Source organism: Scomber scombrus, chromosome 1 (genome assembly GCF_963691925.1).
Source record: "Scomber scombrus chromosome 1, fScoSco1.1, whole genome shotgun sequence".
Lineage (NCBI taxonomy): Eukaryota > Metazoa > Chordata > Actinopteri > Scombriformes > Scombridae > Scomber > Scomber scombrus.
The window spans coordinates 36,072,963-36,096,630 of NC_084970.1; the positions used below are offsets into that span (position 1 = coordinate 36,072,963).

General features: G+C 42.2%; 1 protein-coding gene across 1 annotated transcript in view; it reads right to left on the reverse strand.

Moving 5' to 3' along the window:
- Window positions 1-23,668, reverse strand: part of LOC133977810 (interferon-induced very large GTPase 1-like) — a 250,066-nt gene that overhangs the window by 132,510 nt on the left and 93,888 nt on the right. The gene's annotated exons all lie outside the window — the stretch shown is intronic.

The window sequence follows — 23,668 nt, forward strand, 5'->3', positions numbered from 1 at the left end:
GGCGGTTACTGTGCACTTAACTCGCGCTTTGTCAACAGGATTGGATGTAGTAAGTGAATCTAAGGAGGAGTAAATGGTCCAGTTTCCACCCTTTAAACAGCAGCAATACATTACTTTACCATTGCTTCTCTGCAGCACTATATGTGATCCCATCTGTGTGTTTTCATAGAGTATGGATTTATAGTTTCTGCCTCTGAAAGTAGTGACCTTTTTATAATGTGCTTAAGTTCAGGGTTGTGTATTGGTAATTCGACTTGTGGTAAAAGCATCGACGTATAACATCGAGCCAGAGCTCTGAATCATTGCACACATCTCTCCATACGTCTGGATTATAACGTCTGGTGTTTTTGTTCATCGGCTGCTGGGAGAGAAGAAAAAAAAAAAAAACAACACAGAAAAACAACCGAAGCCGGTCGAGGTGTGTAGGCGGGATTATACGGACGGGTTCGTCATCTTCGTCCTGTGCCAGAGGACGAAGATGAAGACAAATAACGACAGAAATAGACACAAAACAAAACGGTGACAAGTGTGGATGACACTTAGTCGACTTATACTTCATATATTTTGTCAACCAACATTTAACCCTTTACATACTGTTCATATTCTGACTCATAATTAGTCTACACACCAATTTACATTCATACATTTGATTAATCTGGTGAAAAAAAGACTTTCACAATCACTATTTTATGGTCCAGGAGAAGATTTTCAGATCAATATAATACATTTGTACATTTGCATATATATAAAAAAATGTGTATCAGCTGCACAAAATTTAAAAAAGAGGCATTTTTTCCCCATTTATCTATACTGTGGGTCATATTAGGAAAAGTCTGGCTATAAGAAATGTGTATAAGGTGTTTTTACAGATCTCAAATGTAAAAAAAAATGGGTCAAATTCTACTCTGATCAGTATGTAAAGAGTTAAGATGTTAACTGTTACATGATGGGCAACACAGATCAAATAAACCCTCCATCCCAAAGAGAAATCAGTACACATAGAAACAACATCAGACTGAATGAATGAACTAAATTACCAGACCATGCTGCAACTATTAATCACTTAATTTATTAGTTTATTGGTAGAAAGTTAATTCTGTTAAGTAGTCTACTGTTTAATTATTAAACATCCTGATATGAGGTGCATTAATCCACAGCTTTTACTTTCTTACAGACTAAACAGTTAATTGACCTATAAATTCAATTAACACCACATCAATTAATAATGAAAATACGTCTCCATGGTAACCCCTTTTATAGTACCATCCAGCTTGCTGCAAATATATGTATATGAACTGTTAGTTGATGCAGGTAGCAGACTTGTGAACATCATGCTTTTGTTCTTCCTGAGATGTAGAAGTTAGAGAGAGAGGGAACTCCAGACTTCCAGCTGTGACTGGAGTGAAGTGTGATCGTCGCTCGTGTCGTCTGTCGTCTGTCGTCTATCGTCTGCTCCGCTCCGAGGCTCGAAATGTTCGAAACATCCGTTAATGCAAAGCGTTGTTTTCATTGCTCGCGCCGACTTGACTCTGTGAGCTCTTGTTTTCGTGGGGAGCTTGTGACTGTGATTAAGTGCATATGTATGTAGAGATGTAGGGATCGTGTGCAGCGGACGTGTGGAGGTGCTGAGCTGGATGTTTGCTGCTTGTTGACGGCTGCCGGTATGAATCGAAGCTCCGCTGCTGAGCTGGCAGACAGGGAAGCCCGTATATCATTAAACCTCCTCCACAAGTGTAGGGCAAGCCCACGCTCATTGTTACTGTGTGTGTGTGTGTGTGTGTGTGTGTGTGAAGCAGTGGACTATGGGTGTTTTTTTTTTTCTTCGCTTCATCATTCAACATGAACAGTTTGTGATACAGTTTATTAATATGCAGCAGTTTTAATCCCAATTAACACACAAACTTTAATCAGCCTAATTGTCACTTTCTGCTTACTGTGTAATTATTATTTTAAATGTCTGTGGTGTGATTGGAAAATGTTATTCTGTGACATTTCTCTTTTAATCTGGCGTTAGTTAATGCTTTTATTAGCCAATACCATGATAAAAAATACCAATAAATGTTGCTATTGATACTATTTGTTAATATTTACTTTCCTATGATTATATCAGACAGGGTTTATATATTACTTACAGATCCATAATCAGTCAAAACAATTATTAAAAACACATTAAAGACTCGATACAGTACCTGTCTTGTACCAAAAGTATCATTTTATACAAGATGTTTTTTTAAAATTGGACAAAAGACAAAGTTGTTGATTCTATCTGATCAAAGATTCATGAAAAAAGAGTAAATATTAAACTGGATTACTACATCTTTTCAGTTGTTGGTGCTGTGGACACTATTTGGACCAAAGAAACTACTGAAATTGAGTAAAATTAGCTTTTGAAGTTGATCCTAAACAGGCAGGAGTTGTATCTACATGCAAGTACGCATAAAGAGCAAGTAGTAAATGGCTAAAGTTCGATATAATGCCAATATGAAGGATAGATTTGTGCTACTAAAATGAATCAACGACAACTTTAATCAATTATTAAGTTATTTATTCAGTAAAAATAATAAACAATCAATGGTTTAAGCTTCTTTTAAATGTTGGGTTTTTCGCTGCTGGTCGGATAAAACAAACAAAGCTAATCTAAGAACTTGATTTTCGGACTTGTTCATCTATTTTCTGACATTTTACAAACTAAACAATAATCGGAATAATTGAAGAAACAAACAATTAACATAGTTATTGGTAATAAATCATAATTGTTAGTTCTGGTCTTAGTTAGCTAATCTAATCAAACAATAACTTGACTTTAATAACAGTTAACGTTAGCTAGAAACCTCGTACATTAAGCTACATATCACAACCTCTTGACTTTGTACTACATTGTAAATTTCTAACATCGGTTGCTAGGTCGTATTCATGTTAGCTACGATTGATTCCGACTGTAACTGTATTTAATAACCACATTTAAGGGTGAGATTTATGTAAAAAGACTATTGGTGACGTTACATTATATATTTTTTTAACTGAAATATTGATTTTGGTACCAGCCTTAAAACTTTGGTTCCACTTTGGTCATACTCTTTATTAGAGGCGGTGGATGGTCGTCATGTCTAGACGCTCGGGACTAAACAGTAGACCAACAGTCCAAAAGTGTCTGGATTTATTTATTCGTCCTCGTGGTCGCTCAAAGAGCTTCGGCAGATCTGAGAGGCTCAGAAGTGACAACAGAGAGGACCGTTGGAGGAGGAGGAGGAGGAGGAGAGGAGAGGATTGGCAGCTTGTAGTCTCGCAGTGATCACTAAGAAGGAAAAGAGTGTCCATTGTCACAGGAGGAGAGATGAAACCATGGCAACCGTCCCCACTGTTGGCCAACACTTAGAAAATGAGCGCTGCACGGAGCCTGGGAAACCGGTGTAAAAAGAGGAGTACTTCAACCCCCCCCGCCACACACACACACACACACACACACACACACACACACACACACACACATGGAAACACACTGACTAATTGTTCAGAGTCAGCACAGCCTCTCGCCATTCAGACACACAACACGAAGCCATTGTTCCAGCTGCAGGCTCATAACTATCAGAGAGACTTAACACTGACAGAGGAGATGAAACTAGCTTCTTTCAGCCAAAAAACCACTTTGTACCACTTCAAGTCTAAAGACAATAGTGTTTCCTGTGGTTATAAACATGGTTTCTTTAAGTGGACATATTTGGTGTTATAGTCGCTGAATTATGTGATTAAACTCGATCATTAAAGATGATTACAGTAAGAATCCATCGTAGCTAACATGAATTCGACCGATAGCATTCAGTAGCATCTCTAACATGAACTGTTCTTTGAGAAATTTACATTGTAGTACAAAGTCAGGAGGTTGTGATATGTAGCGCAACAAGCTAACGAAGCTGTAAACAATACTTCGTGATCTGTAGCACAACAAGCTAACGAAGCTGTAAACAATACTCCCTACCGTACAAAGAACTACTCTCCAGAGACTGAAAATGTGATTGCTGTTATTAGTCTTTGGAGGCGTTGCTAAACAAACTACCATGACATGTTTTTAATAGGTTATGTAGTACAAACAATAGAGGTCTACAGCACAGAGGAATGAGATATATCAGTCTTTAAATAGATCAGTTCATTGTTGGTTTGGATCCAAACGTGTTGAAAATAAGAAAAATATAGAACATTTAAATAAAAGTAGGAAATACAAGATCAATTTAAACATGGATGGATGGTTTCAATAGTAGTTTGGGGGGAAAAAAACCTTCTATTTGTGATTGATTATACTTCTATTAATGTAAAATTATGCTAAGCTGTATATTATCCCAGGGATTGATGCTGCCGTGTGAAGTGATGTTAAACAAGCTGTTGCCTGAAAAATAAAGCAGCTGTAAAAGGTAAGAAATGAAATATCAAGTTACAACTTTTGGTGCAGCGACAGTGACATCATTCATTTTTTATTTGTCTATAACCTTTGATGGGAATGTGTGTGTGTGTGTGTGTGTGTGTGTGTGTGTGTGTGTGTGTGTGTGTGTGTGTCACCACCGTGTTATAATGAAAGCGCCAAGTTATTGACGTGGAACTGCCTAAAGACTCGTCCCTCAGCCCCAATAGAGGAGTGCTTTGGTCTCTATGTGTGTGTGAGTGTGTGTGTGTGTGTGTGTGTGTGTGTGTGTGTGTGTGTGTGTGTGTGTGTGTGTGTGTGGTGGGGGGTTGTATAGGCAGCAGGGGGAGAGAGCCCCAGCACAGATGGCAGCCTTTAGGTGGCTGAAATATACAGCTTCATTATCAGCAGGTTGCAGGTGGTAACACTCCCACCACTCTCACTGTGCATGGATGTATATATATGCCATCGGTGTGTGTGTGTGAGTGTGTGTGTGAAAATGTGTGTGTGTGTGTGACGTATCTGCATTGTTCATTTGCATGCATGAATGTATTATGAGGATTTACAGTGAGGGTTTTCTCGCAGCGGCCTTCACTGTGTTTTATTGAGCAGGCTGCCGGTTGCTTCATTATGCTGCATTAAATGTAAAACAACACCAAAAATATTTATGGAGTCTCATTTGCATACAGAAGGAGAATAAAACATCAGAAAACACATTCATGATTTAAATCAGTCCAGTACCACAATAGAAAATAGGGTTAAAACGGCCCGTAGAGTTACATGATGAACGTTTCTTCACCTTAATAGAGTGAAAAGTGTATCAGAGGAAACACAAACTGTCTCACTCACTGCTGAATATTCATCATGTCTTATTTATTTCTTTATTTATAAAGACTACACACATTAATCTACATTTCTGCAGCCGTTTGGTGAGATGATTTGAAACCAGGCGGGGAGTTCGGGTCCTCTGAAATGATGCGAACGTGGAAGTAACTTAAAACTGCATTCTATCAAAAGGCCACCAGGGGGCGACCGTTTTGGTGTCAAAAGGACTTCCGTCTCTATACTAGTCAATGGAGAATTCACCAACTTCTCACTTGATTTCTAACCTCAGTAAACGTTTTCAAAATGTGTTTATGGTCTCAATCGCTAGTTTAAAGCCTTCTTCAATGCAGTATGATGTTCATTTGGGACATTTTGGCCTCCCTGATTTTATATGTGACGATAAAGCAGGGTATGCATTGGGGCGTGGCTACGTGGTGATTGACAGGTTGATTGGTTCACAGGTTCAGGAGGGCGCCTCATGCTCCTCCTGATGCCCATATAAGTAGAATCCGTGTTTCTATTTTTCCCAGCATGCACCTGAAATTTTCAAGATGGCGCTGCTCAGATCCGATACTATTGGCTTCCGAGCAGCAGTCCACAAACCAATGGGTGACGTAACGGATGTTACGTCCATTTTATATACAGTCTATGTTTGAAACCTGTAGAATATAAAATGAGTTTAAAACATACATCAAATACCTTCAAAGCTAATAAATATCCCAGCAGTGAGTTTTACCTCATTCTTATTTATGGTCCATACAGGAACACTCGTTATACATTTGCACCAATTATCACAAATGCATTTTGTTTGTACATAAAAAAGAATCAAAATGAACGATGTAGTTGCTCGTGTAAGAGGATTAAATAACTTTAATAGCTCACATTTAACATATTAAATTTGCAGCATATTAAATAACTCAATACTCAATAGAATTGTGGTTTAGCAAGTCATTTTCCAATAAATACAACATGCTTGATTAGTGTATATTGATATCTTGATATAATATAACTAACTATATGAGTATAAGTTGAGATTGTATCTGTATAATAGCAAAGAGACAGTGTGTGCACATCTCATATTATATGTAAGTAAGTCAGATAAAGGACAATAAATGAAATGAAGCTCCTAAACTCTTCTTATTTTTAATAGTTTCAGCCATACTTTTATTTTAATCTATATTTCCTGCCTCTAGTTGCAGAATTTAAAGGGAATCTTTACATCTTTGTTTTTGTTTCTGAGGTTTTTAAAGCTTCATTAAGCAGTTTTTGGAGGAATTAGGAGTCGCGGGACGTCTTTCTTTCTTTCTTTCTTTCTTTCTTTCTTTCTTTCTTTCATTCTGAGTTTCTTCTCTGATGTTGCTTCGGTTCATCTTCTTCAGCAACAACCAACAACTGAGTGATAGCAAAGAGCGCGCTGTAGAGAGGAGGAAGAGGAGGAGGAGGAGGAGTGAATAATACTGGTGGACAAAAAAGCCTGTTGGGAGGGCTTCTCTGCAGACAGGAGGGGGAGGTGGGGGGGGGGGGGGGGGTAATCAAAATTATAGCGAGTGTCAAGAGCAACCCCCTCTCCCTCCTCCTCCTCCTCTTCTTCCCCCTTCCCTTTTTTTATTTTTTTTTTATACAGTACATCCCTTTGGTTCGTTCTCTCTCCCCCTTTTTTTTTTGTGTGTGCCTTTTTCGCCTTCCCAGCTGAGGACTCGGTTACCATGGCAACCGGAGGAATGTTTTTTTTTTTTTTTGTGTGTGTGTGTTTTATTTTTTTTATTCTGGTGGCTGGTCGGAGGTATGCTCGCTCTAGATCTACACGGCCCCACTCTGCTCTGCTCAGGGAGGGGGGGGATGGAGAGAGAGAGATAGAGAGAGAGAGAGGGGAGGAGGAGGAGGGGGGGGGGGTGTTTCGCTTGAGCCATTAAACAATGACGGAGAAACTACCCCCCATCCTCTCTCCCTCTACATCTCTCTATCTCTACCGCTCCTATATATTTCCCTTGCATCGCTCACTCACTCCAACATCCACCCTCATCTCTCTCTCTCTCTCTCTCTCTCTCTCTCTCTCTCTCTCTCTCTCTCTCTCTCTCTCTCTCTCTCTCTCTCTCTCTCTCTTTCTCCCTCTCTCCGAGGTTGAAGCTCAACACTCTATCTTTTGAATCCCCCCGCTGCTCCAATGAGTCATTACTGGGAGGTGGCACGATTCTCATCATCTTCTGGAGGCCGGGTGCTAATGCCTCTCTGCCTGCTCCAGATTATCCCTCAGCCTGATGATACGTCCATGTTTACACAGATGCTGCAACATTTAGCAGAGAAGAAGAGAAGATACTGAAACAGAGACACTGTAAACTCAGCTCTGACAGTAGAGGAGTGTTATCAATGTTTGAAGAAGGACTCGTGTAGAAATTAAAATGATCCGCTTTGCTTTTGGAAAGTTAATGTTTCCACGTTAACGATGCAAAGAGAGAGAGAGAGAGAGAGAGAGAGAGAGAGAGAGAGAGAGAGAGAGAGAGAGAGATGAGTTAAGAGATGTGCGAGGATTAAAGCAGACTCTAATAGACTCTCAGAAGAGCTAAGTGAATTAATGATGCAAGAAAAGAAAAAGGGGGAAAAAACTATTTTCAGATCAGATTAAACAAAAAAAGAAAATCTTTGAAAGCGTGGGAAACAGGAAGAACAAAGTCTGTTTATCATCAGTGTGTGTGTGTGTGTGTGTGGAAGAGATGCTGCTCGTGTAATTCAATTAACTGAAGCTCACACACACACACACACACACACACACACACACACACACACACACACACACACACACACACACAGGGATGCAGTGTTGGCTTGTTTTGTTACTGGGTCGCCTCGAGCTTTGCAGACACTTCATCTGGAGTCGGTTTAGCTGTCATCTCGCCTCTGGCTCGTCACTCATTAAACTAGTCCCAGTGCAAGAGAGCAGGCTGCTGCTGCTGAAATATTCAGGTTGCTGGAGCTAAAAGTGCCGGTGTGAGTGTGTGTGTGTGTGTGTGTGTGTGTGTGTGTGTGTGTGTGTGTGTGTGTAGACTTTGGTGCTAATGCTGTGATTATTATGGAGTTCTTGCAAATGTCAAATCTTTATCCTAAAAGATTTGGTATTAAAATATCTGCTGGTGCTAATATTTTCCCACATATACAGATGCACAGTTCACAAATAGTCTAAAAGTTGGTCCAGATTAGAGATTAAATAAAGAAGAAGAAGAAGAAGAATGGGGCAGTATGCATGTTATTAAAAGTTACTCTTTACAAAATGTAATCTCAGTAACCCTTCCTTATTTATAAAGCACCAAATCACAACCAAAGTTATATCAAGGCACTTTATATCTAGAGAGATCTAGACTGTACTCTTTATTTTAATTTAAAAAGATTCAACATTCCCACATGTGCAAAAACTTGGCGTCAGCAGCGAGAGAGAGAGAGAGAGAGAGAGAGAGAGAGAGAGAGAGAGAGAGAGAGAGAGAGAGAGAGAGAGAGAGAGAGAGAGAGAGAGAGAGAGAGAGAGAGAGAGAGAGAGAGAGAGAGAGAGAGAGAGAGAGCACAGTGACAAACAACAAGCTAATTTCCTAAAAGCTTTAATGGACATTTGGCATAAACTTCTTAAATGTGAAAGACTTTTATGTCAAAGACAAACCTACAGGGGACGATAGAAGGGCAGCTGTGGCTCAGGAGGTAGAACCACTAGAAAAACACTAGAAAACTGCTGTATAAGTACAGTGCATTTACATTTACCATGCTGTAAACAAGTGAATATCTGTCCTCACACACACTTTGTTCTCCTAGTTTAAACGTCTGAAGCGTCCATCTCTCCTAATAATCAGATTAGTTGATGAACCCTGTTGACTCAAGGACAACAGGTCTCGAGTCAAGGATGGAAGGGAGGAAGAAGGAAGGAAGGAAGGAAGAGAGGATGAAAGGAAAGGAGGGAGGAAGGAAGGAAGGAAAGGAGGGAGGAGGAAGGAAGGGAGGAAGAAGGAAGGATGGAAGGAAGGAAGGTAGGTAGGTAGGAGGGAGGGAGGGAGGAAAGAAGGAAGGAGGGAGGGAGGGATAAAGGAAAAGATGAAGGGAGGAAGGAAGGACAGAGGAAAGAAGGAAGGGAGGAATGAAAGGAAGGAAGGAGGGAAGGAAAGCAGGAAGGGAGGAAAGAGAGGGGAGGGAAAGAAAGAGAGAAGGTGGGAGGAAGCAAGGACAGGCGGAAGGAAGGAAGGGAGGAAAGAAGGAAAGGAGGGAGGAAAGAAAGAACAGTCAAAACAGACGGGGTCAGTTTGAGAAGGTTAATAATGGTTAGTTTCAGCATTATTAACCAGACCTCCTGGATACTAAATGTTATTCTAGTGTATTCTGTTATTTGGGTTTAATGCAGACACATTAAACAAAGTGCATTTACATTAACGTCTTTATGTCTGAAGCGTCCATCTCTTCTCTCTTTCCATCTCTCCTTTCTTCTTCATGTCAGCTGTAGGCAGAATCTCTCCGTCTGTCTGCAGGTAGACGTCTGATTCATCTCGTCTCTGTAGACTTCTCCTCTGCTCCGTTCCCTCTGTCTCATGTCCTCAATTCATCCCCAGTCAATTACATCTGTTATACGGCAGGTAGAGCTTCAATCAGGCTCCTGCACAGCTGGATCATCACCGTGTGAGCGCTGGCTGAATGTTTTGTTGTTAGCGGTAAATATTCAATATGTTCATGAGCACGTGTGGGACCGTGTGTGGCCCCCTGCTGTGCAATGTGGTGCTGGTGGTGGTGTGTTGGGGGGGAGGGGAGGGGAGGGGGGAGCTCCGCCTATCGAGCGAGCGTGATGCAGTGTTGATGACGTCCGTGTGCATCAGCCGGAGGGGGAAATTAGGTTTGGAAGTCCCGCTGGGCTGCAGCAGCACCATCAGGCTCTATCAGACCCAATCATCAACACTTATCAGCCTGATTGTGACACCTGTTAAGATGGAGAGAGGGAGGGAGGGAGGGAAGGAGAGGAGGGAGGGAAGGAAGGAGGGAGGGAGGGAAGGGAGGGAGGGAGGAGAAGTGGTGGAGCCGGCACTGAGGTCCATCTAGGAGAGAAGCTGTTTCTTAGCTTTCAGGTGTTAGACGGTAAAATATTCATAAGTTTCTCATCAAGTCATTCATCATGCAAATTGAGTTGAATATTGAGTTGAAATATCTTCAGGTTTTTAGATTGTTGGTGTGACATTACGAGCTATTTGAAAAGCCCTCGAGAAACTGTGAAGCACATTTGTTTTTGTATTTTATGGAATGGTAATGATGAAATGAATAATTGGTTATTTGGAAAAGTAATAATCAGATTAGTTGATGAATTTAACCCTCCTGTTGTCCTCGAGTCAAGGATGGAAGGGAGGAAGAAGAAAGGAAAGGAGGAAAGGAGGGAGGATGGAAGGAAAGGAGGGACGAAGGAAAGGATGGAGGAAGGAAGGGAGGAAAGGAGGGAGGAGGGAGGAAGGAATGAAGGAAGGGAGGATGGATGGAATGGAGGAAGGAAGGAAGGAAAGGAGGGAGGAGGAAGGAAGGAAGGACGGACGGACGGAAGGAAGGAAGGAAGGAAGGAAGGTGGGAGGGAGGGAGGGAGGGATAAAGGAAAAGATGAAGGGAGGAAGGAAGGAAAGAAGGACAGAGGAAAGAAGGAAGGTAGGAATGAAAGGAAGGAAGGAGGGAAGGAAAGAAGGGGGGTGGAGGAAGGAAAGCAGGAAGGGAGGAAAGAGAAAGGAAGGAAATAAAGAGAGAAGGAGGGAGGGAGGAAGGACAGGCGGAAGGAAGGAAGGGAAGAAAGAAGGAAAGGAGGTAGGAAAGAAGGAAAGGAGGGAGGGAAGAAGGAAGGAAGGGAGGAAAGAAGGAACAGTCAAAACAGACGGGGTCAGTTTGACCCGGGAGGACGACACAAAGGTTAATAATGGTTAGTTTCAGCATTAAGTGTTCATTAGGCCTCCTGGATACTCAATGTTATTCTAGTGTATTCTGTTATTTGGGTTTAATGCAGACAGATGTGAGTTTGTATTTATCTGTATATGTATTGTTTCTTATGGATTCTACATCTAAATGACATACAGTGGTAACAGACAGGAAAAAGGGCATAATTGTACAACAGTATGTCAAAAATCCTCTATACCCACAAACCCACCCAGCTGCAAATACTTTAGGCTTCTGCTGTAGTTTATGTTCATTTTGGGGCTTTGCAGGTTTTGCATTATTCTGAAGAAACTGCAATCAAGCTGCAAATGAGCTCTAATGTGTGTAGTAATGTCATCTCTGCAGCAAACCCTCCATATCATAAAGTGAATGTAGGAGAATGAAAACACTGTTATATGAACTTCTGATGCTGCAGCAGCACTAAGATATCGAGTGTTTGCAGTTACATGCTTTCAGTCACTGGATCTCTCAGCTGGACTCTTGGTGTGTTTGTTCTAACTCAGCGTGAAGTCGGACCAAACTTCAGGTGTGAGACCGACTTCATCCCACTCGACACTCGTTCCCCTCTGATGCACACAGAGCTGCTCCGTCATCATCTCCTCCGCTGCCTATCTGCCATCTCTTTCTTTAATCCTGTCAAATTTGCTCGCTCAGGTCCGATGGTCTCGCCTGGTCCAGCTCGCCTTCACGGGGGCGACGAATTCAACAGGGGACCAATTTAATACCTCAATCAATAGCTGGCAATCAGAAGGGGAATGGGTTATGGCTCCAGATAAGCCCCTTATGGTCCTGCACTCCTCTCTTCTCCCCCCCTCAGCCAAAAATGTAATGAAATTGAGCATAAATCCCTCTTCTCTCTCTCTCTCTCTCTAAAACTCTCTTTCATCCTTTTCCAAAAGCAATCTGGACTTTTCCCCTGAGTCAGCACTTATAACGTCCAGGAGTGAAGCAGGGGAAATTAGCATTTGAAGAGCTGCTTTACTTCCCTCTCTCTGATCCGGAGGCCCGTGACCATGTTAGACCCCTCACTTCATTTCGCACCAATATGGAGTTTTCCTGGTATCTCGTATTAGATAAATAAACCTCTTCTTCTCTCCCTTCGTCCCTTAAAAACCCCGCGGACTACAGCGCACGTGACGGGATGGCAGAGCGCTCCTGGGTGCTTCGGAGCGATTTCACAGAGCTCCACGTCAGTACAAAACCTTAATTAGGGACTAGCAGTTTGCTCATTAGCATTACCCATGAGCACCGGGGGACAGGAGCGGGGGAGGGGGGGGCAGCAGGCTGCAGCACGGTTGCTCCTCGTTCCTGTTTTTTTTGCTGCTTCATGTCCTTTTTTTTGGCTCCTGAGGAACACTCACATGACAGATGGCCCGGGCTCTGGAAGAACCCCTTCCTGCCTCCTCCGAACAGGCATCCAGTCCACGCAGATGGCCCGTCAGCGGCCGCGGCGGTGGTGGTGTTGGCGGCGCGTGCAGACGATCCGGAGCCCGCGGCCTCGGTGAAACGTCCAATCATGTGGCATAATCAGATTAAGGGGCGGAGGGGCGAAGAGGGGACGGGGCGTGATAAACGCCATTATACTCACTTTACTGGTGGTGCTGGCAGGTACCTCTGCTCCCAGGCATGTGTGATTGTGTGTGTGTGTGTGTGTGTGTGTGTGTGTGTGTGTGTGTGTGTGTGTGTGTGTGTGTGTGTGTGTGTGTGTGTAGGGGGGAGGGGTTGGAGGTCGTAAATGACTCAATACATCTTCATAGCAAACATTCCTGCATACAGATGTAGGAAGAAAACACATATCATCACATGCTGCTGAAGTAGTGCATGTGTCACAACTCTGTGTGTGTGTGTGTGTGCACGTGTGCATGTGTGTGTGTGTGTTCTGTTGCAGTATATCCAGGCAGCGCTCTGTAACCTGCAGTGTGCTGTGAGGACTGTGAGGCTGCAGTGCTGCATTACAGCAGAGTCTGGCTGCAGCCTCTCTGCAGTAAACACACACACGCACACACACACACACACACACACACACACGCACACACACACACACTCACGTAGCGGTGTTGCGAGTGTTGTCGGAGGGCGAGGAAGGGGGCGCCTTGGCTGCAGTACATTATTATTTGTGAAATTCTTTCTGCATTATGCTGCGTCGCCATGGTTACCACAGTGCATGTGTGTGTTTGTGTGTGTGTGTGTGTGTGTGTGAGCCGTTGCAGGTGTAAGTGACTCACAAGGGCATGCCTAGAGGTTACAGACGTGTAGCTAAATTAATTACGTCATGCTGAATTATTTGATGATAAACATTTTTACATTCTGCTGCCGGCGGCAACAGCGAAGCGAAGACGGCAGCACGTAACTATTACTATTATTATGGTCTGTAATTTATCGGATGGTCCCCAGAGGATGAATCCTAACGGTCACTGTGACCTCTGTGACCTTTGTTTGAGCACCGCTGACATTTAATTTTCAGTGATTTCTACGGGTCAGCTGGTCGGTCACCGCTCTGATCCCGACTGAAATATCTCAACAGCTGCTGGAAGCACTGGAGGGAAATTTGGTGCAAGCGTTCGTCGTCTCCAGATGTTGTTTCCTGCTGAGTTTGGTAACCCTCTGATATATCGTCTAGCGCCACCATGAGGTTCAGATTAGCTACACACATTCAGGATGAATGGGCGATATGGACAAAATCAAGTATCACGATATATTTGACCAAATACCTCGATTATAGAGATGACTGTTGATGCTTTCACAAAATATTTACACTATTAAATGTTTGATAATCATCAGTAATGTGGATATAATGACAAAGTGGGTAAAAGGTAAATAACAGAACAGCTAGAACAGTCTGGTAAGTTCAGAAAATTACACATTTTTACAGTAATGCAACATTTAAAAACAGGAAAAGAAACACTGATGACATCACAATATTACGATATCCTAAATCTAATGGTGCTTTTCAACTACACAGTTCCGGCACGACTCGACTTGACTCGGTACGGTTCCAGGAACCTTTTCCATTACAAAAAAGTACCTACTCAACGTGGGCGGGGTCGTCATAGCACGGCTCCGCGAAACTGCCGTGACTTCATTTTAATACGCGACACAAACACATAAACAATGGAGGACATGGAGGCGATGGTGTACTTGCTGCTTTATGAGGCTTTCTGTCTCACACAAAGCAAGAAAATTGAGCCGTATGGCTGTAACTATGGTAACGCTGCTGCCGGTATTTAAAAATGCCGGGTTTGATTCTTGTGTGGGACGGCTCATGGCTCTTCCAGTGACTCTCTGACCAATCAGTGGCCAGCAGTGTGTCGACGTCACATTTAGTATCGGCTCGGCTCGCTTGGAACCTCGGCAGAGCAGATACTAAAAAAGTATCAGGTACCAGGTACTATCCCTGATGGAGACGCAAAAAAAACCGTGTCAAGTCGAGTCGTGCTGGAACTGTGTTGTGGAAAAGCGCCATAAGATGATATCTGGTCTCATATCACGATATCGGTATAATATCGGTATATTGCCCGGCCCTAATTGTAATAACTTTGCTAATCCATTACATTTTCATCTACTTCATCTATACTTTGGTTCATCAGTAATAATCTGCAACACTAATATCTCTCCTGGAGGATTTTCATATAGAAACAGATAAAGACAGAAATGATGGACGCTGGAACGTTTCTCTGTTGTTGAACTCGTTGACTCGGCTCATGTTTGCCAAGTGTTTAGACTGACAGTGTCACTTTAGTTCAGACCCGAGTCGTCACACGAGGGAGACGAGGCGTTTTCCACCATGTTTACTGTTGCTGAAAGCTTGAATTCATTTAAATAAATGCTGAGATTTGATTGATCGAATCTTTTGCCAAGAATGTAAAACTGAAGCGTTTTATCGGAGGAAGAGAAAAAATCCAGAAGAGACAAAACTGCTAAAAGATGAAAGTGAATATTGGTTTAAGGGTCAATAACAAATATGTGTTGGTAAGATGATGAATTCATAAATCCGTTAAACTAGTTTTAAAGCAGAATCAGGTTTGTTAAAATGTACATTTACTATTTTTGTTGGTTTTATATCATTTGAAATGACATTTGCACCATTTTATTTAAACCAAAAGTAAGACTGAATGCTCCTGAAAATGTCAAATGGTGTAACCACAAAAGAATGATACATATTACATATGATATCACCTAGAGAGAAAGAAAGAAAAGGTTGGAAGAAGAAAAAGAAAGAACAGGAAGTTGGAGGCGGAGAGAAAGAAAGAAAGGAAGAAAGAAAGAAATAACAAGTAGGATGAAAGAAAGAAAGGAAGGAAGAGGAAGAGGAGGGAGAGAAAGAACAATACGTTGGAGGAGAAAGAAAGAAAGAAAGAAAGAAAGAAAGAAAGCAGAGGAAGAAGAGAAGGAAAGAAAGGAAAAAGGAGGAGAAAGAAAGAACAAGAAGTTCGAGGAAGAGAAGAAAGAAAGAAAGAAAGAAAGAAAGAAAGAAAGAAAGAAAGAAAGAAGAAAGAAAGGTGTAACCACAGTAGAATGATACATATTACATATTTTATCACCTACAGTGTATTTAAGTGGACTTATACTAATAATGACTTCAAATGTTTCCTGATCTCCATGGTTACCAGATGGAATGTAATATTTAGAACAATTGTATTCCATTACCTTTATTTAATATAAAGTTATAATGTAAGATCATGCCAAACTAGTTGATATGGTGTTTTATTGACTATTTACTGTTTTTAAGCAAGTTCAATTATTTGGTACAAAGTTTCTATGGTTACACCACTTAGACATTTTTACCATAATCCTCTAATATATTCTCTCAAAATGGATTAAAAGCAGAAATTTGATGCTGGGTCCACAAAAAAAGAATGTGTGCAAGTTATTCATACGTTTATTTTCACATTTTAAGGGGAGGGAGGAAGGAAGGAAGGTAGGAGGGAGGGAGGAAAGAAGGAAAGAAGGAAAGAAGGAAGGTAATGTGGAGGAAAGAAAGAGAGAATGAGGGAGGGAGGGAGGGAGGGAAGAAGGAAGGAAGGAAGGAAGGAAGTAAAGGAGGGAGCAAGGACGGGAGGAAAGGGAGGAAGGAAGGAAGGAAGGCAGTAGGGATGGAGGGAGGAAGGAAGGAAGGAAGGAAGGAAAGAAGGACAGAGGAAAGAAGGAAGGTAATGGGGAGGAAAGAAAGAGAAGGAGGGAGGGAGGAAAGAAGGAAGGAAGGAAGGAAGGAAGGAACAGTCAAAACAGCAATAATCCTCTAATATATTCTCTCAAAATGAATTAAAAGCAGAAATTTGATGCTGGGTCCACAAAAAAAGAATGTGTGCAAGTTATTCATACGTTTACTTTCACATTTTAACCCTTTAAATTTAAACTAAACCACATGGACACTAATAAACCCCATTATTGACCCTTTAAAGAAAGAGAATTACCCGATTCTTTGTAGTTTAAACTTCCTTTAAGTGGAAAATAATGCAGCAAGTTGTAGATTTTACCTTTTAAGTGAAATTCTAAATATGTGGTGCTATAACGTTGGTAGTGACTCGTCTGTGAAGCAGGAGAAGATCTGTGATTGGATGAGGAGAGTTTATGATGTCATCGAGGAAACACCGCAGCAACTGAGCATCACGGTGGATCCTCTTAATCAGTGTCTATCCTGAGTGAGAAGACAAAGGGAGAGTGGCTGCTGCTGGAGGAGGAGGAGGAGGAGGAGGAGGAGGAGGAGGAGGAGGAGGAGGCGACGGTGGGGGCCGGGTCCCAGAACCACCAGCCCTGTTTAACTGGCCTTAATCTGCCTCTAATCCCAGCATCCAGTGTGAAGGAGACTCTGCGGACTTTAACCAAACAAAAGCAGGAGACACTAGGAAAGAAAAAGACCTTTTTAAAGACTTGAACTCCTGTTGATTCATGACACCAGGAACGAGTTTTAGTTTGATATGATCGGTTTGCATGTTTTATGTTTTAAAATATGACAAAATATGATATTAATTCATAACTCTGTGTTAATTTGGAGCAACAGCAGTTGTTTTGTCCATCAGGAAGAAGCTCAGATCTCTGTTGTTGTGAAAACGTTAGATGGTAATAGAGGAGGAGGAGGAGGGGGGAGGGAGGGGGGGTGACAGGAGGTCATGACCCTCATTACACCACCTGCCAGATGGCCGCTTCGTGTGTGTGTGTGTGTTGCAGCAGCAGATGAACGCACACATTCACATGACTACAAACTAGGCGATGACACAGTGGAGAGCAAACACACAAAGGATTCCTGGGGGAGTTTTTTATGATTTTATTTAATACGGATTTTTTAGATTGGTCTTTGAACGCATCGCAGTGTATTTATTAGTTTTGCTGTTATTTACACACACATGCAATTTAACAACAGGCTGCTCTACAATATTAATAAGTGATTCATCTTCTAAATCAACCAAAAATACTTCAAATATATTCAAATTTTTTTCTCAAATGTAAAGATTTCCAGCATTGTTCTGTTTTACATCATTGTAAAGTCGGTCAGACGTAAACAAAGACATTTAACGAGGCTTAACTTGAACTCTGGGAACATTTGTTGAGCTTTTATCAACATGTTCTGACCTTTGACCCACAAACTTGTTAACCTGTTAACCCCACTTTTGTTCTCTCCGGTCCAAATTGACCCAGTTTGGGTTTGAGTTAGACCTTTTTAGACAACTTCATTCTAAGTTATTACTGCAGGTTTTACACATAAATTGTATAAATCATGGTCATTTAAACCCTCTGGTAAGTTGCTTCATCTTTAGGTTAACGCCTGTTGTTCTCCCAGGTTAAATTTGACCCGTTTAAAAAACATTTTTATATCAGAAATGTGGATAAATGTGTGAAATGGTTTCCAAACATCTAAACTGTAAACTTTTACATACACCAATTTGTGATAATCCATCAATATATTTTCCTCTGATCTTGAATTTAGTTAAAAATAATTCATAATATCAGCTTTTTTAATCTTAAGAATGAGGTATAATTTAATTTTAATGAGGCGTATTGACCATCATTTACAAGAATAAGTGTAAAACCTTTAATAATAAGTTGTTTAAAAAGGTTTAAAACAGAATTGGGTGATAATTTAAACATTTATAAACAGACAAGCCAGACAAGACGGTCGATAGTAAGGTTAAATAAATATTCCACAGATTGATGAAACATGAAGATATAGTTAGTAATATTAATATTATTTTATGCACTTTAGAAGCTTTATTTAGTTATATTTGTAGTAAATTCTCATGCTGTACATCCTGACAGCGATCAATACGTCAGAAGCTCTGATAATAGAATCTGTAGCTGCTGCAGAAGAGAAATAAGTCCGTCTGATCGTTTCATTAAATGAAGAAACGGACGAGTGACGTCTTCATTCACTTTAATGGGATTTAAACATCCCTCCATCCTTCCATGCATCCATCCTTCCATCCTTCCATGCATCCATCCATCCCTCCATCCATCCCTCCATCCTTCCATGCATCCATCCTTCCATCCTTCCATGCATCCATCCCTCCCTCCATCCATCCTTCCATGCATCCATCCCTCCATCCATCCCTCCCTCCATCCCTCCTTCCATGCATCCATCCATTCATCCCTCCATCCATCCATCCATTCATGCATCCATTCATCCATCCCTCCATCCATCCTTCCATCCATCCATGCATCCATTCATGCATCCATTCATGCATCCCTCCATCCATCCTTCCATCCATCCATCCATCCCTCCCTCCTTCCATCCATCCCTCCATCCATCCCTCCGTCCCTCCATCCATCCCTCCTTCCATGCATCCATTCATGCATCCATCCATCCATCCCTCCCTCCATCCCTCCTTCCATGCATCCATCCATCATCCATCCATCCTTCCATCCATCCTTCCATCCATCCATTCATCCATCCATTCATCCATCCTTCCATCCATCCATCCTTCCATCCATCCATCCCTTCCTCAATCCATCCATCCCTCCATGCATCCATCCCTCCCTCCTTCCATCCATCCATCCATCCATCCCTCCTTCCATCCATCCATCCATCCATCCATCCCTTCCTCCATCCATCCATCCCTCCATGCATCCATCCCTCCCTCCCTCCCTCCCTCCCTCCCTCCATCCTTCCCTCCATCCCTCCCTCCAACCTTCCCTCCATCCATCCATCCCTCCTTCCATCCATCCATCCATCCATCCATCCATTCATGCATCCATTCATCCATCCCTCCCTCCCTCCCTCCTCCGTCCTTCCCTCATCCATCCATCCCTCCCTCCCTCCATCCATTCATGCATCCATCCCTCCATCCATCCATCTACCAGTCCTTCAATACTTCCTCCAAACCTAGAAACACAGTAAGCTCATCAACCCCCCCCCCCCCCGCTCGGCTCTGCCCTCGTCCTCTCTTTCATTTCTCTCTGTCCTCGGGCGCAGTAACACAGGCAGCAGGGAGGAAGAGGAGGAGGAGGAGGAAGAGGAGGAGGAGGAGGAGGGTGTGGACGAGCAAGTCAAGTTCCCTTGCTTGACCCTGCTGATGCAGCCTTCGTCCTTGAGGCTAAACCCCCCCCCCCAACACACACACACACACACACACACACGCACACACACACACACACACAGTGAGATGCTGAGCGCAGCGCTGCAGGTCGGCCGCCTCCATCGACAGCAAACGTCACGCGATAAACATGAAAAACACGCGACGTCATGGACGAGCGTCAAAGCGCCGGTGGATGATGTCTGTTGCCGTGGAAACGTAATCTGGACGTTTATAAAGTTTTTGAAGATGCTGTGAAGCGGCTTCTGTAGTGTGATGGAAGTGTGAGTGAGACGGAGGATATGAATAAATTAAGATTTCAACCACAAAGTTTTGTCATAGCCGAGTTAGTAACCATAGCAACCAAAGTTAACGCTGTCATTTAGTTAATTTAGTGCAAAACTTCTCTGAGTTCAAGACGAGTCATCAGGAAGATTTTTAATGTTTGATAGGAAGAGAAAATAAGAAGGATTTTGAAGTGTAAATACTCCAAAATGCTTTTTTATTTTTGACATTTACAAAGAGATAAAACAATAATTACCTCAGAGACACAAGATTACAGCTTTAAAGTGTGTTTCTGTTATTGCACTTATAATCTTTCCCTTTTCAGAGGTGGAAAATAACCTTTTACCAAAACTATGGTTCATACAGTTAAAGCTGAGCAGCAGAATTTAAATCAAATTCACCAAATTTATACAAACTATGTATTAATTACAGTCTGTAAAGGATATATAAAATAACCCTTAATAACTTCAGTAACTTTAATAGTTTTAGTATTAAATTTCTAGGTCCATCCATCCATCCATCCCTCCATCCATCCATCCCTCCATCCATCCATCCCTCCATCCATCCATCCATCCATCCATCCCTCCATCCATCTACCCATCCATCCATCCATCCATCCATCCATCTATCTATCCATCTATCCATCTATCCATCTATCCATCCATCCATTCATCCATCCCTCCCTCCATCCATCTATCCATCCATCCATCCATTCATCCATCCCTCCGTCCCTTCATCCATCCCTCTATCAATCCATCCCTCCATGCATCCATCCATCCACCCTTCCATCCATCCATCCATCCATCCCTTCCTCCATGCATCCATCCATCCATCTATCCCTCCATCCACCCATCCATCCATCCCTCCATCCATCCATCCCTTCATCCCTCCATCCATCCATCCATCCACCCATCCATCCATCCATCCATCCATTCATCCCTCCATGCATCCATCCATCCCTCCTCCATCCACCCATCCATCCCTCCCTCCATCCATCCATCCCTACCTCCCTCCCTCCCTCCATCCACCCATGCATCCCTCCCTCCCTCCCTCCCTCCCTCCCTCCCTCCATCGTAAAAACTGATTCATTTAGACAACAACATTTTATAAATATATTAAATCATTATAATAAGATTCCACTCAGCATTTTACAGATGATACTGATTCATAAACCTATAATTATTTAACCCTCACAAACTATTTAGGGTCTAATTTGACCCAGTTTCATATTTGAGAGAAGACATGTGATGCCTTTTCTGCTTTTACCCCATAATATACACAAATGGAAATATTTCAACTTGCTAAAAATGTTTTTGTGCTTGACTCATTTAAAAATAGCGTGTGATGTAAATATTTTATCTACAATAAGGATTAATCCCCAATTATGCCCAAATATTATCCCAATGCCTGAATAAAGACAGTATGTAAGGGTTAAAACACTCTTTTTATTCTCTGTAAATATTTGTTGACATTGCATTTCTTTTTTTTGGGTGAATGTTCAGACAGAGTTCAGCTCTGGTTGTCAGATACGATCACGCTGTGTGACAAGGACGACCGACCTCGTGGAGAAAACGTCCTCTCAAAGTGACTTTGACGTGTCCGAAGAGTCACGGACGAATTTTTAAATGTGAGCTGATGATGATGATGATGATGATGATGATGATGTGAGGATTTAGGAACCAACATCTTTTAAAACCTTTTAAAACCTTTGTTCTGAGAAATAGCAACATGATTTTCTACGATTCCTCTTTTTCATTTAACAGAAAAAGCCAATCGCTCAAATAATGAATGTTTCACTAAGCATGAGACCTTCTGTCTTTAATGAAATAAGAGTTTAAAATTTGATAAAAATTTAGATGAGAATCAGGAACTATTGGATTAAAGGAGATTTGATGCATCTGACGAGCATATTTTGTTTGGTAAAATGTAAAAATTTGACTCCACGCTCGATTTGTTGCATGATTTCGAAAATTTAACATTAAAAAGACAAAATTATGTTTCTCTAAATTTAAATTTCCACCTTAAATTTCTTTATTTCTATGAGTCAATATGAGTATAATAGGTTTGGAGTTGCTTCACTGGACATTGTTTAAGACATTACCTCATTACATCGCCCAACCATGTTTCATGCTTGTAGTTGTACAAATGGCTGTGCTGGTGGTGGAGGGATTGGGTGGGGGGTGAAGGAGGGTGTGTGTGTGTGTGTGTGTGTGGGGGGGGGGTTAGTGGGACCGGGTCGGCTCCTCTGAACCCTCTGAGGACGAAGCTGGAGAGTCTGAGCCCGAGCTAAAAATACAATGCAGCATCTCAGAGAGGAGTCGGTACAGCCGCCTTCTTCTTCTTCTTCTTCAGCTCTGGATGGCTGCCAACCAGCGCATAACACACACACACACACACACACACACACACACACACACACACACACACACACACACACACACACACACACACACACTCGGGCCATGCAGACAAAGACAGCGCTGCAAGCAAAACTGGAACTAGAGAGGCAGGTGGGCGGGGCGGAGAGGAGGATGGAGTGAAAGAGAGAGTGAGAGGGGGAGGGGCACGCATGCTGAAGGATGAATAAAATCTGAAGAGGAGGAGGAGGGAGGGAGGAAGGGAGGAGGAGGGGGGGGTGGTTTATGGAAGAGCAGAGCAAGGGAGGGAGGGATTATAGGGGTATAAGAAACAGAAAGCTTGCAGAAAAAGAATAAGAAGAATTATGGAGGGAGAAACGAGAAGAAGGAAGAAGAAAAGAAGAGAGAGAGTAGGAGGGAATAAACTGATGATGAGAACAAAAAAATAAAAATAAAGGAAGAAGAAACAATAAAAGGAAAAGACAACAGCTCTGTGATGAGCTCTGATGGCTCACGGCCAAGTATGAAATCCGATCCAGCCGATGATGTAATCGTTTGTAATTGGCCCCAATTATTCATTAAGGCTTGATTGGCAGCGTGGCTCGACCAATCAGAGGCGAGGATGTGACAACGACACCCTACTGTACGTCTTCCACTCGTCCGCTGCGTGTGGTGGGACCTGCTTTTTTCTTTTTTTCTCTGTGTGTGTGTGTGTGTGTGTGTGTGTGTGTGTGTGTGTGTGTGTGTGTGTGTGTGTGTGTGTGTGTGTGTGTGTGTGTGTGTGTGTGTGTGTGTGTTACAGTAGCAGAAGCCACAGCTGGGATGTAAATGAAAAGCATCACACACACACATCATTGGCTGATTGCACAATGGAGCATTGTGGATCTCCTGCAGCCGCAGCAGAAATGAACCATTATATAAAATGACATTTTGAATTTTTTTAGACATAAAAGAAGATTTTAATTCTTTCGACAGAACGTTTTCCACTGCGGGAATTTAAAGGGCACATATCATGCTTTTTATCATCTTCTGTTTTTCCTTTTTTTTTTTACTTGTTATAATGTCAGATTTTTATATTAACCCTCCTGTTGTCCTCCAGTCAAGGAAGGAAGGGAGGAAGAAGGAAGGAAGGGAGGAAGAAGGAAGGAAAGAAGGGAAGGAAGAAGGAAGGAACGGAGGGAGGGAGGAAGGGATGAAGGAAGAAGGAAGGAAATGAGGGGAGGGAAGGAAGGAAGGAAGGAAGAAGGAAGGAAAGGAGGGAAGGAAGGAGGGAACGAAGGAAGGAAAGGAGGGAGGGAGGAGGGAAAGATGGAAGGAGATGAAGGAAGGAAGAAGGAAGGAAATGAAGGAGGAAAGGAGGGAAGGAAGGAAGG